The 10337-nt window shown below is 45.3% G+C and overlaps 1 pseudogene; it reads right to left on the bottom strand.

Annotated features, from left to right (window-relative positions):
• Window positions 1-1948: 1948 nt before the first annotated feature.
• Window positions 1949-9709, bottom strand: LOC139266610 (trace amine-associated receptor 4-like; annotated as a pseudogene).
• Between the last annotated feature and the right edge of the window lie 628 nt (window positions 9710-10337).

Raw genomic sequence — 10337 nt, 5'->3', positions numbered from 1 at the left:
TGTCTGTCTGTGCTTGGGTTTTTCATGCGGGCTGGATATGCCATTGTTATTATGTATGTGTTGGAATGGTTTTCCAGGTCAGGATGATGGTTAGCTATCTCTGGGTTAATTGTTGCTATGTTAATGTCTCCTGGGGAGAAGGGTTTTCGAGTATCCACAATTCTCCAGACAATTTGCTTTAGCTTCAATACCCCAGACAGCTTTAATACTCAAACTGGCTTCTTTGAAGGATAGTTCCTTTAGCTCTAAGCCCTGCCCACAAAGACCCAATCTGCCTTGTAAAATCCCAAATTTGATTAAAGTTCGTAGTTTCTTCCATGTGCATTTTAGGATCTCAAACTTTCTGGTAGATAGTTCCAAATTAACTTTCCTTTCCAATGAGTCCAAACACTGGGGGGGGGGGGGTCTCCCACGAATTTTGCAACCCTTCACTTTCATTTCAACTGACAAAGCAGTCCGTCTGATGCTTCTAGGTTACAGGTCTGCTTTTACTAACTCACAGATCTTGGGTTACAACTTCTTTGTGGAAACGCAGACTTCTCACACAGTCTGCATTACTTGGGTGCAAGTATGAATGCCTGTCTCGATATACCCAACATGGGTAAAGCCTCCTGCCCATCATCCTACATGCTCTGTGGTTCCTCATGCGATGATGTCAAACCAATCATCTCCTCCACAGCACCATCATGCAGAGGGCTTGCACGAGGTATGGCATTGTCAGTATTGCCGTCATGATTAAATTGTACCTTTGCAAGAAGCTCAAAACAGCAGGACAAGGAGTTAAATCATCTTTGTTCTTTCACTCCCCAAGGTTGACGCCCTAGTATGGACCACACCGTCTGTGCATGTGCAATGGGCTGCTTAGAATGGAAAGCTTGGCTCTCAAATGAGGACATTTGGAGCAACAAAGTCGAATATGATTCATTAATTTTAGATTTTTTTCAAAGTACCACCCCACCTCTGATTGAACGTCTCCTCACTGGGCTCGAGGGTCCACCCCACCAGCCCCCCCCCAAACCTCCCCCTCCTCCATCCCCGGGCTTCTTTTGATGCTGCTGCATAGTGTAAAGATTCTCATCCCTTCAGTTCGGCTTCCACCTCCCCCCACCAACCCACCCCACTCCCCCCCTCCCCCTGTGCTGCTGTTGAAGCCGAGCCCCTGTGTCCGGGCAAGTGACCGATTCTGCTGGCCGACGCTCCGACCCTCGAGCCCAATTTGGAGACGTTTGATGGCAGTGTGGGACTTTGAAAAAAATCCAAAATGAAAGAATTGCATCAGACATCCATTTTCTGTGTTTAATTTTGAAAAAATTAAGCTTCATGATGCAAAGTTAATGTGTTCTTGACTCCTTCGAAAACTCCGCATGAAAACAATGGCTTCTTTCTGCACCGATTTTTTAATGTGCGCTGGTTTTTCTTCAGTGCCCAGAAGGTTTTTTGAAAGTGGTCACATACGCCGTCCTAGGAAAAATGTAAGTTGGTCAAACTTGCAAAAATGTGAAAAAATGGTGCAGACATCAGGCTACGGCGCAAAAAAAAACTAACCAAAAAAATCGTAACTAACTGAGTTACGCTGGCGCACAAACTTTGTCAAAACTTGGATATTTTAATTCAGGCCAAAAAAAGCAGCGCATATAACTGGGGAAAATTGAGCCTTTGATACTTGATTGGATTGGCTGAGCTCCTTTAAAAGGTTCAGTTTGCAGCAGCTACAGTTACATTGTTCCCCTGTGTAGCTGAAGCATTGTGAGTTTGCTTCCTGCTCATGGTCCCACTGCTTACTAAAATGTGATGTACAACTTCTTCCCAACTTCCATCTTTGCATTAATAGACCAACTCTAAATAAAACTACCCACAATGTAAATAAAGTGGCATTTAATATTTTCATGCAGAATATTGCTGATGTAGGCTGCAATAAAGATTGTAAAATCTTAGGTTTCAAGAAAATCTATTCAAAGAACAAATTAATCATGGAAGATTCAGACTGAAATATTTTAAAAGACAGGATAAGTATTAGTGCTTTGTGAAACCAAGGGTAAAAGAAACTATAAAGCATTGGGTTAAATGTGGAATTCAAATAACCAAACCGCCCTAAAAGATCAGATAAAACTGCTGGGGAGGTAAATGAATATATGGATCAAGAACACTGTTCACATAAAACGGAGTCCAGAAGATTATGAAGACACCTATGAAGACATCTAATTTTTTAGCAGCCCTGTGTTCTTTATTGTATGAAATTGTGGTTTGGTTTCTTCTGTGAAGTGAATCTTGTTTGTCTTTCTTCCAATTACTTTGGCATGTTTCCTTGCTACAAAAATATCTTGAGATTATTCACCTATAATGATAAAACTAGGAATAAGAAATACAATTATTGTATCCAGATGCCCCCATAGCTTATTAAATATGAGCACACAGCTGTCTTGGCATTTAAATACTAGCTATGTAGTCCCTCCATTCCATCTATAATGAAGTCTGAATAAACTAGACCAAACCCATAAACTATAGAAAACACCCAAGTAAATGTAAGAAACATAACAATTACAGGCAATGTGATTTTGGTAGGGTAGAACAAAGGATCACACACAGCATAGTAACGGTCAATATGGCATGAACTAAAAATTGATGCTGTGGTCAACATTAAATCCAAACTTGAGTGGAGTTCACAAAATATATCTCCAAAATGCCAACAGATTTCAACAGACCTGATCATGCGTAAGGTAGTATCATAAGTCCCAACAGAAAATCAGCAACAGCTAAGGAAAGGACAAGATAATTGCTTAATGTCTGGAGTTGTCTGAAATGTGAAGTTGAAATCACTATCACCAAATTTCCAAAAATTGGAATTACTATTGAAATGATGATGAAAACATAGAGTACTACATTGATTGCTGCTGATCTAATGCTTTTGGGACATGATGTTTTGATATATTCAAAGCAGTTTTGTACATTTTGTACATTTCCAAGACATTTCCAAGCAGGGCTCAGTACTGGGTCCCTTGCTATTTTTGGTATATATCAATGATTTAGCTTTGAATATAGGGAGTATGATTAAGAAGTTTGCTGACAACACTAAAATTGGCTGTGTGGTAGATAATGAAGAGGAACATCATGGGCTGCAGGAGGACATCAATCTACTGGTCAGGTGGGCAGAGCAGTGGCAAATGGAATTTAATTCAGCGAAGTGTGAGGTAATGCACTTTGGGAGGGCTAATAAGGAAAGGGTATACATATTAAGCAGTAGGCCACTTAATAGTGTAAATGAACAAAGGGACCTTGGAGTGCTTGTCCTCAGATCCCTGACAGTTGCAGACCAGATGGATAAGGTGGTAAAGAAGGCATACAGAATGCTTGCCTTTATTGACCGAGGCATAGAATTTAAGAGCAGGGAGGTTATGCTTAGGATACTTTGGTTAGGCCACAGCTGGAGTACTGTGTGCAGTTCTGGTTGCCGTATTATAGGAAGGACGTGATTGCACGAGAGAGGGTGCAGAGGAGATTTACTAGGATTCTGCCTGGAATGGAGAATCTTAGTTATGAGGACAGATTAGATAGGCTGGGTTTGTTCTCATTGGATCAGAGGAAGTTGAGAGGAGACCTCATTGAGATGTACAAAATATTGAGCGGCCTGGACATTGTGGATAGTAAGGGCCTATTTCCATTGGTGGAGGCGTCTATTACAAGGGGGCACGGTTTTAAGGTAGTTGGTGGAAGGTTTAGAGGGGATTTGAGGGGGATCCTTCTTTACGCAGAGGGTTGTGGCGATCTGGAACTCGCTGCCTGGAAGAGTGATGGATGCAGAAACCCTCACCACTTTTAAGAGATGGTTGGATGGGCACTTAAAGTGCCATAACCTGCAGGGTTACTGACCTAGAGCTGGTAATTGGGATTAGACTGGATAACCTTTTGTTGGCCGGTACAGATATAATGGTAAGTACTGCAAGGAATTGAATATGGCGAGGGTGATCTTCTGGACTAGTTTCGATCGGCTGGATGGGTCGGTGAGGAATTTTCCCAAATTTTTTTCTCCCTAAATTGGTCTGGGTTTTTATCTGGTTTTTGCCTCTCCCAGGAGATCACATAGCTCCGGTTGGGGTGGAGTGTAGAATGTTTCAGTATAAGGGCTGTCATAGTTGTGTGAGGTGGACTGGTTGAGCTGGGTGCTCTTTGCCTTTCCATGGGTTTATATGTAACCTTCAGGGCTGCTGACCAATGGCTGTGTGGCTCTTTGTTGGCCGGCGCGGACACGATGGGCCGTAATGGCCTCCTTCTGCGCTGTAAATTTCTATGTTTCTATATTTCTATGCTGAATTCATTATTTTCCTATTTTTGACTAAAATCCTTGGATCAAACTGATATGAGAGGAAACAGTTCTTAATTCTCTTTTCGTTATGGTTGGTCTGCAGCTCCTGTGGAGAGAATTTTTTAAAAAGCCTCTCACTATCTATTGTGGAGCCTGGCATTGTTGTACTTACCAAATAATACAATTAAACATAGAAACATAGAAAACAGGTGCAGGAGTAGGTCATTTGGCCCTTCAAGCCTGCACCACCATTCAATAAGATCATGGGAGATCATTCACCTCAGTACCCCTTTTCTGCTTTCTCTCCATACCCCTTGATCCCTTTAGACATAAGGGCCACATCCAACTCCCTCTTGAATGTACCTAATGAACTGGCATCAACAACTCTCTGCGGAAGAGAATTTCACAGTTTGACAACTCTCTGAGTGAAGACATTTCTCGTCATCTCGGTCCTAAATGGCTTCGCAATTATCCTTAGACTGTGACCCCTGGTTCTGGACTCCCCCAACATTGGGAACATTCTTCCTGCATCTAGCCTGTCCAGTCACGTCAGAATTTTATATGTTTCTATGAGATCCCCTCTCATTCTTTTAAACTCCAGTGAATACAGGCCCAGTCGATCCAGTCTCTCCTCATATGTCAGTCATGCCATCCCGGGCATCAGTCTGGTGAACCTTTGCTGCACTCCCTCAAGAGCAAGAACGTCGTTCCTCAGATTAGGAGACCAAAACTGAACACAATATTCCAGGTGAGGCCTCACCAAGGCCCTGTACAGCTGCAGCAAGACCTCCCTGCTCCTATACTGAAATCCCCTCGCTATGAAGGCCAACATGCCATTTGCCTTCTTCACCGACTGCTGTACCTGCATGCCAACGTTCAGTGACTAATGTACCATGACACCCAGGTCTCGTTGCACCTCCCCTTTTCCTAATCTGTCACCATTCAGATAATATTCTGTCTTCGCGTTTTTGCCACCAAAGTGGATAACCTCACACTTATCCATATTATACTGTATCTGCCATGCATTTGCCCACTCACCTAACCTGTCCAGGTCACCCTGCAGCCTCTTAGCATCCTCCTCACAGCTCACACCGCCACCCAGCTTAGTGTCATCTGCAAACTTGGAGATATTACTCTCAATGCCTTCATCTAAATCATTGATGTACATTGTAAATAGCTGGGGTCCCAGCACTGAGCCTTGCAGCACCCCACTAGTCACTGCCTGCCATTCTGAAAAGGACCTGTTTATCCCGACTCTCTGCTTCCTGTCTGCCAACCAGTTCTCTATCCACGTCGATACATTACCCCCAATACCATGTGCTTTAATTTTGCACACCAATCTCTTGTGTGGGACCTTGTCAAAAGCCTTTTGAAAGTCCAAATACACCACATCCACTGGTTCTCCCTTGCCCACTCTACTAGTTACATTCTCAAAAATTCTAGAAGATTTGTCAAGCATGATTTCCCTTTCATAAATCCATGCTGACTTGGATCGATCCTGTCACTGCTTTCCAAATGCGCTGCTTTCATCTTTATAATTGATTCCAACATTTTCTCCACTACCGATGTCAGGCTGACGGGTCTATAATTCCCCATTTGCTCTCTCCCTCCTTTTTTAAAAAGTGGTGTTACATTAGCTACCCTCCAGTCCATAGGAACTGATCCAGAGTCGATAGACTTTTGGAAAATGATCACCAATGCATCGACTATTTCTAGGGCCACTTCCTTAAGTACTCTGGGATGCAGACTATCAGGCCCTGGGGATTTATTGGCCTTCAATCCCATCAATTTCCCTAACACAATTTCCTGGCCAATTAAGGAATTCCTTCAGTTCCTCCTTCTCGCTAGACCCTCGGTCCCCTCGTATTTCCGGAACATTATTTCTGTCTTCCTTAGTGAAGACAGAACCAAAGTATTTGTTCAATTGGTCTGCCATTTCTTTGTTCTCCATTATAAATTCACCTCATTCTGACTGCAAGGGACCTACATTTGTCTTCACTAATATTTTCCTCTTCACATATGTATAGAAGCTTTTGCAGTCAGTTTTTATGTTCCCAGCAAGCTTCCTCTCATACTCTATTTTCCCCCTCCTAATTAAACCTTTGTTCTCCTCTGCTGAATTCTAAATTTCTCCCAGTCCTCAGGTTTGCTGCTTTTTCTGGCCAATTTATATGCCTCTTCCTTCGATTGAACACTATCCTTAATTTCCCTTGTTAGCCACGGTTGAGCCACCTTCCCCATTTTATTTTTACTCCAGACAGTAATGTACAATTATTGAAGTTCATCCATGTGATCTTTAAATGTTTGCCATTGCCTATCCACCGTCAACCCTTTAAGTATAATTCGGCAGTCTATTTTAGCCAAATCACGTCTCATACCATCGAAGTTACCTTTCCTTAAGTTAAGGAACCTAGTCTCTGAATTAACTGAGTCACTCTCCATCTTAATAAAGAATTCTACCATATTATGGTCACTCTTCCCCAAGGCACCTGTCATAACAAAATTGCTAATTCGTCCTTTCTCATTACACATCACCCAGTCGAGGATGGCCAGCCCTCTAGTTGGTTCCTCGACATATTAGTCTAGAAAACCATCCCTAATACACTCCCGGAAATCCTCCTCCACTGTACTGCTACCAGTTTGGTTAGCCCAATCTATATGTAGATTAAAGTCATCCATGATAACTGCTGTACCTTTATTGCACGTAATATATCCTTTCTACACAGTACAAATGCACACGAGGCCCATACTTGAGAGAAGGTCACTCTGTGACCAGTAACCTTTATTAGCCAGCACTGAAGTGGAGAAGATGGGTGGAGCTTCCCTTTTTATACCTGAAAGTCCAGGTTAGGAATGTCTCCCACAAGTTCATCACCTAGTGGTCAGTGTTCTCCCGGTGTACAACTTAGGTCAGTTTAAGTCTCTCTGGTGGTTTACGCTCCCTTGCAGAGCGTCTGAGTTGTGGCTCCAGTTGTTGAGCACTGGCCAGCTGTTTGTGGTACCTCAGGCCTGTCCGGACTGCCCACAGTGACTGGGCTCTCCTCCACTTGGTTCCGGTGTTCGGTCACCTATGGTGGAGTGAACTCTACATCGTGTTCTTCCTCTGCTTCTTCTATGGGGTTGTTGAATCTCATTTTTGTTTGATCCACATGTTTGCGGCAGATTTGTCCATTGGTAAGTTTAACTACCAGAATCCTATTCCTCTCTTTGGCAATCACAGTGCCTGCGAGCCATTTAGGCCCTGCAGCATAGTTGAGGACAAAGATAGGGTCATTGACATCAATACATCGCGCCCTCGCAGTCCCGTCATGGTAGTCACATTGTGACCGGTGCCTGCTCTCATCAATTTCTTTCATGGTAGGGTGTATAAGGGATAAGCTGGTTTTGAGCATCCTTTTCATTAGCAGCTCTGCGGGTGGAACCCCTGTGAGCGAGTGTGGTCAGGATCTATTGGTCAACAGGAGGCGTGATAAGCGGCTTTGTAAGGAACCCCCTTGGATTCTGAGCATCCCCTGTTTGATTATCTGCACTGCTTGTTCCACCTGGCCATTTGAGGCCGGCTTGAACGGTGCCGTTTTGACATGGTTGATACCATTTCCTGCCATGAAGTCCTGGAATTCAATGCTTGTAAAGCACGGGCCATTGTCACTGACCAAGACGTCGAGTAGACCATGGGTGGCGAACATTGCCTGTAGACTTTCTACCGTGGCAGAAGATGTGCTTGAATTGAGAATGTCACACTCGATCCATTTGGAGTAGGCGTCCACTACAACCAAGAACATTTTTCCCATGAAAGGACCTGCGTAGTCCACATGAATGCGTGACCATGGCTTGGCGGGCCAGGACCAGGGGCTAAGGGGGGCTTCCCTGGGCACATTGCCCAGCTGGGCACACGAGTTGCACCTGCGAACACAAAGTTCCAGGTCTGCATCTATCCCTGGCCACCAAATGTGTGACCTGGCAATTGCCTTCATCATGACAATGCCCGGGTGCTCATTGTGGAGTTCTCAGATGAACGCCTCTCTGCCCATCTGGGGCATGACAACTCAGTTTCCCCATAGTAGGCAATCGGCCTGAATTGAGAGTTCATTCTTGCGCCTGTGAAATGGTTTAAATTCCTCAGGGCATGCCCCGTACGTGGCTGCCCAGTCCCCATTCAGGACACATTTCTTGACTAAAGACAGTAGCGGGTCTCTATTTGTCCAGACTTTGATCTGACGGGCTGTCACAGGTGAGCCTTCGCTTTCGAAAGCTTCAACAGCCATGACCATCACAGCAGCATGGTCAGTTGCCCCCCTTGGTGGTGGCTAGTGGGAGCCTGATGAGTGCATCGGCGCAGTTTTCAGTGCCCGGTCTGTGCCGAATTATATAGTCATAGGCGGCTAACGTGAATGCCCACCTCTTTATGCGGGCTGACGCATTTGCATTGATGGCTTTGTTGTCGGCCAAAAGGGACATTAGGGGTTTGTAATCTGTCTCCAGCTCAAATTTCCTGCCAAACAGGTACTGGTGCATTTTTTTTTACTGCATATACACATGCAAGCACTTCCTTTCCTACCATCTCGTAGCCCCTTTCTGCCTGTGACAGACTTCTGGAGGCATAAGCTACCGGCTGTAACTGACCCTTGGCATTAATATGCTGCAACACACACCCGACCTCATAGGATGACGCATCGCACGTTAACACAAGTTTCTTACATGGGTCATATAGCGTTAACAGATTGTTGGAGCATAACAAATCGCTCTATCAAAAGCCCTTTCCTGGCTGTCCCCCCAGACCCATTCACGACCTTTGCGTAGGAGCACGTGTAGCGCCTCTAACAGCGTGCTCAATTTGGGAAGAAAGTTTCCAAAATAGTTCAGGCGCCCCAGGAACGAACGCAGCTCCATCGTGTTACGGGGTCTGGGTGCTCTCTGGATCGCTTCCGTTTTGGATGCAGTAGGTCTGATTCCGTAGGTGCTGCTACCCTCATCCCCAGGAATTCTACCTCTGGAGCTAGGAAGATGCACTTCGCCTTTTTCAGTCGCAGACCTACCCGATCCAGTCTGTGTAGCACCCCCTCCAGGCTGTGGAGGTGTTCTTCAGTATTGCAACCCGTGATGAGGATGTCATCTTGAAAAACCACCGTCCTTGGAATCGACTTGAGGAGACTTTCCATATTTCGTTGAAAGATCGCGACAGCCGAGCGAATCCCGAATGGACATCTGTTGTACTCATGGTGGCCTTGAAATCACCACATATCGTGACCGACCCATCCATCTTGAGCACCAGCACAATCTCGCTCGCCCAGTCACTGAATTCGACTGGCGAGATGATGCCTTCCCTCAGCAGGCGGTCCAATTCGCCTTCTATCTTTTCCCGCATCACGTACGGCACCGCTCTGGTCTTGTGGTGTACTGGCCTGGCATCCGGGCTTATGTGAATCACTACCTTCGTCCCCATGAAAGTATCAATGCCGGGTTGAAATAGTGAGTCAAATTTGTCCAGGACCTGTGAGCATGATATTCGCTCCACAGAAGAAATTGCATTGACATCGCCCCATTTCCAGTTCATGACAGCCAGCCAACTCCTCCCCTGCAGTGCGGGACCATCCCCTGGGAAAATCCAGAGTGGCAACCTGTTCTCCGAGTCTTTGTCGGTCACGACTACCGTGGCGCTGCCGAGCACCGGAATGATCTCCTTTGTATATGTCCGTAGCTGTACGTCAATCGGAAATAATTTTGGGCTCCTGGCCTTGGACGCCCACAATTTGTCAAACTGTTTGATACTCATCAGGGACTGGCTGGCCCCCTTGTCTAGCTCCATTGATACTGGGATGTCATTGAGGAGCACTTTCATCATTATCGGTGGCGTCCTGGTGTATGAACTGTATATGTGCTCCACATGAACTCGCTGAACTTCAGCTTCCAACGATTTCCCCCAGTTTCCATTTGGCCTCGTAGGGCTTGCATCGGGCCCGTCCTCCTCGTACATCAACCTGGCTGCAGGCTTCCTGCACATATGCGCCAAGTGACCGCTGACGTTGCAATTTCTGCA

The sequence above is a fragment of the Pristiophorus japonicus genome, chromosome 7 (genome assembly GCF_044704955.1).
Source record: "Pristiophorus japonicus isolate sPriJap1 chromosome 7, sPriJap1.hap1, whole genome shotgun sequence".
NCBI lineage: Eukaryota > Metazoa > Chordata > Chondrichthyes > Pristiophoridae > Pristiophorus > Pristiophorus japonicus.
Note: the sequence above shows the minus strand (reverse complement) of the source record. Positions and strands in the feature narration are given on the sequence as shown.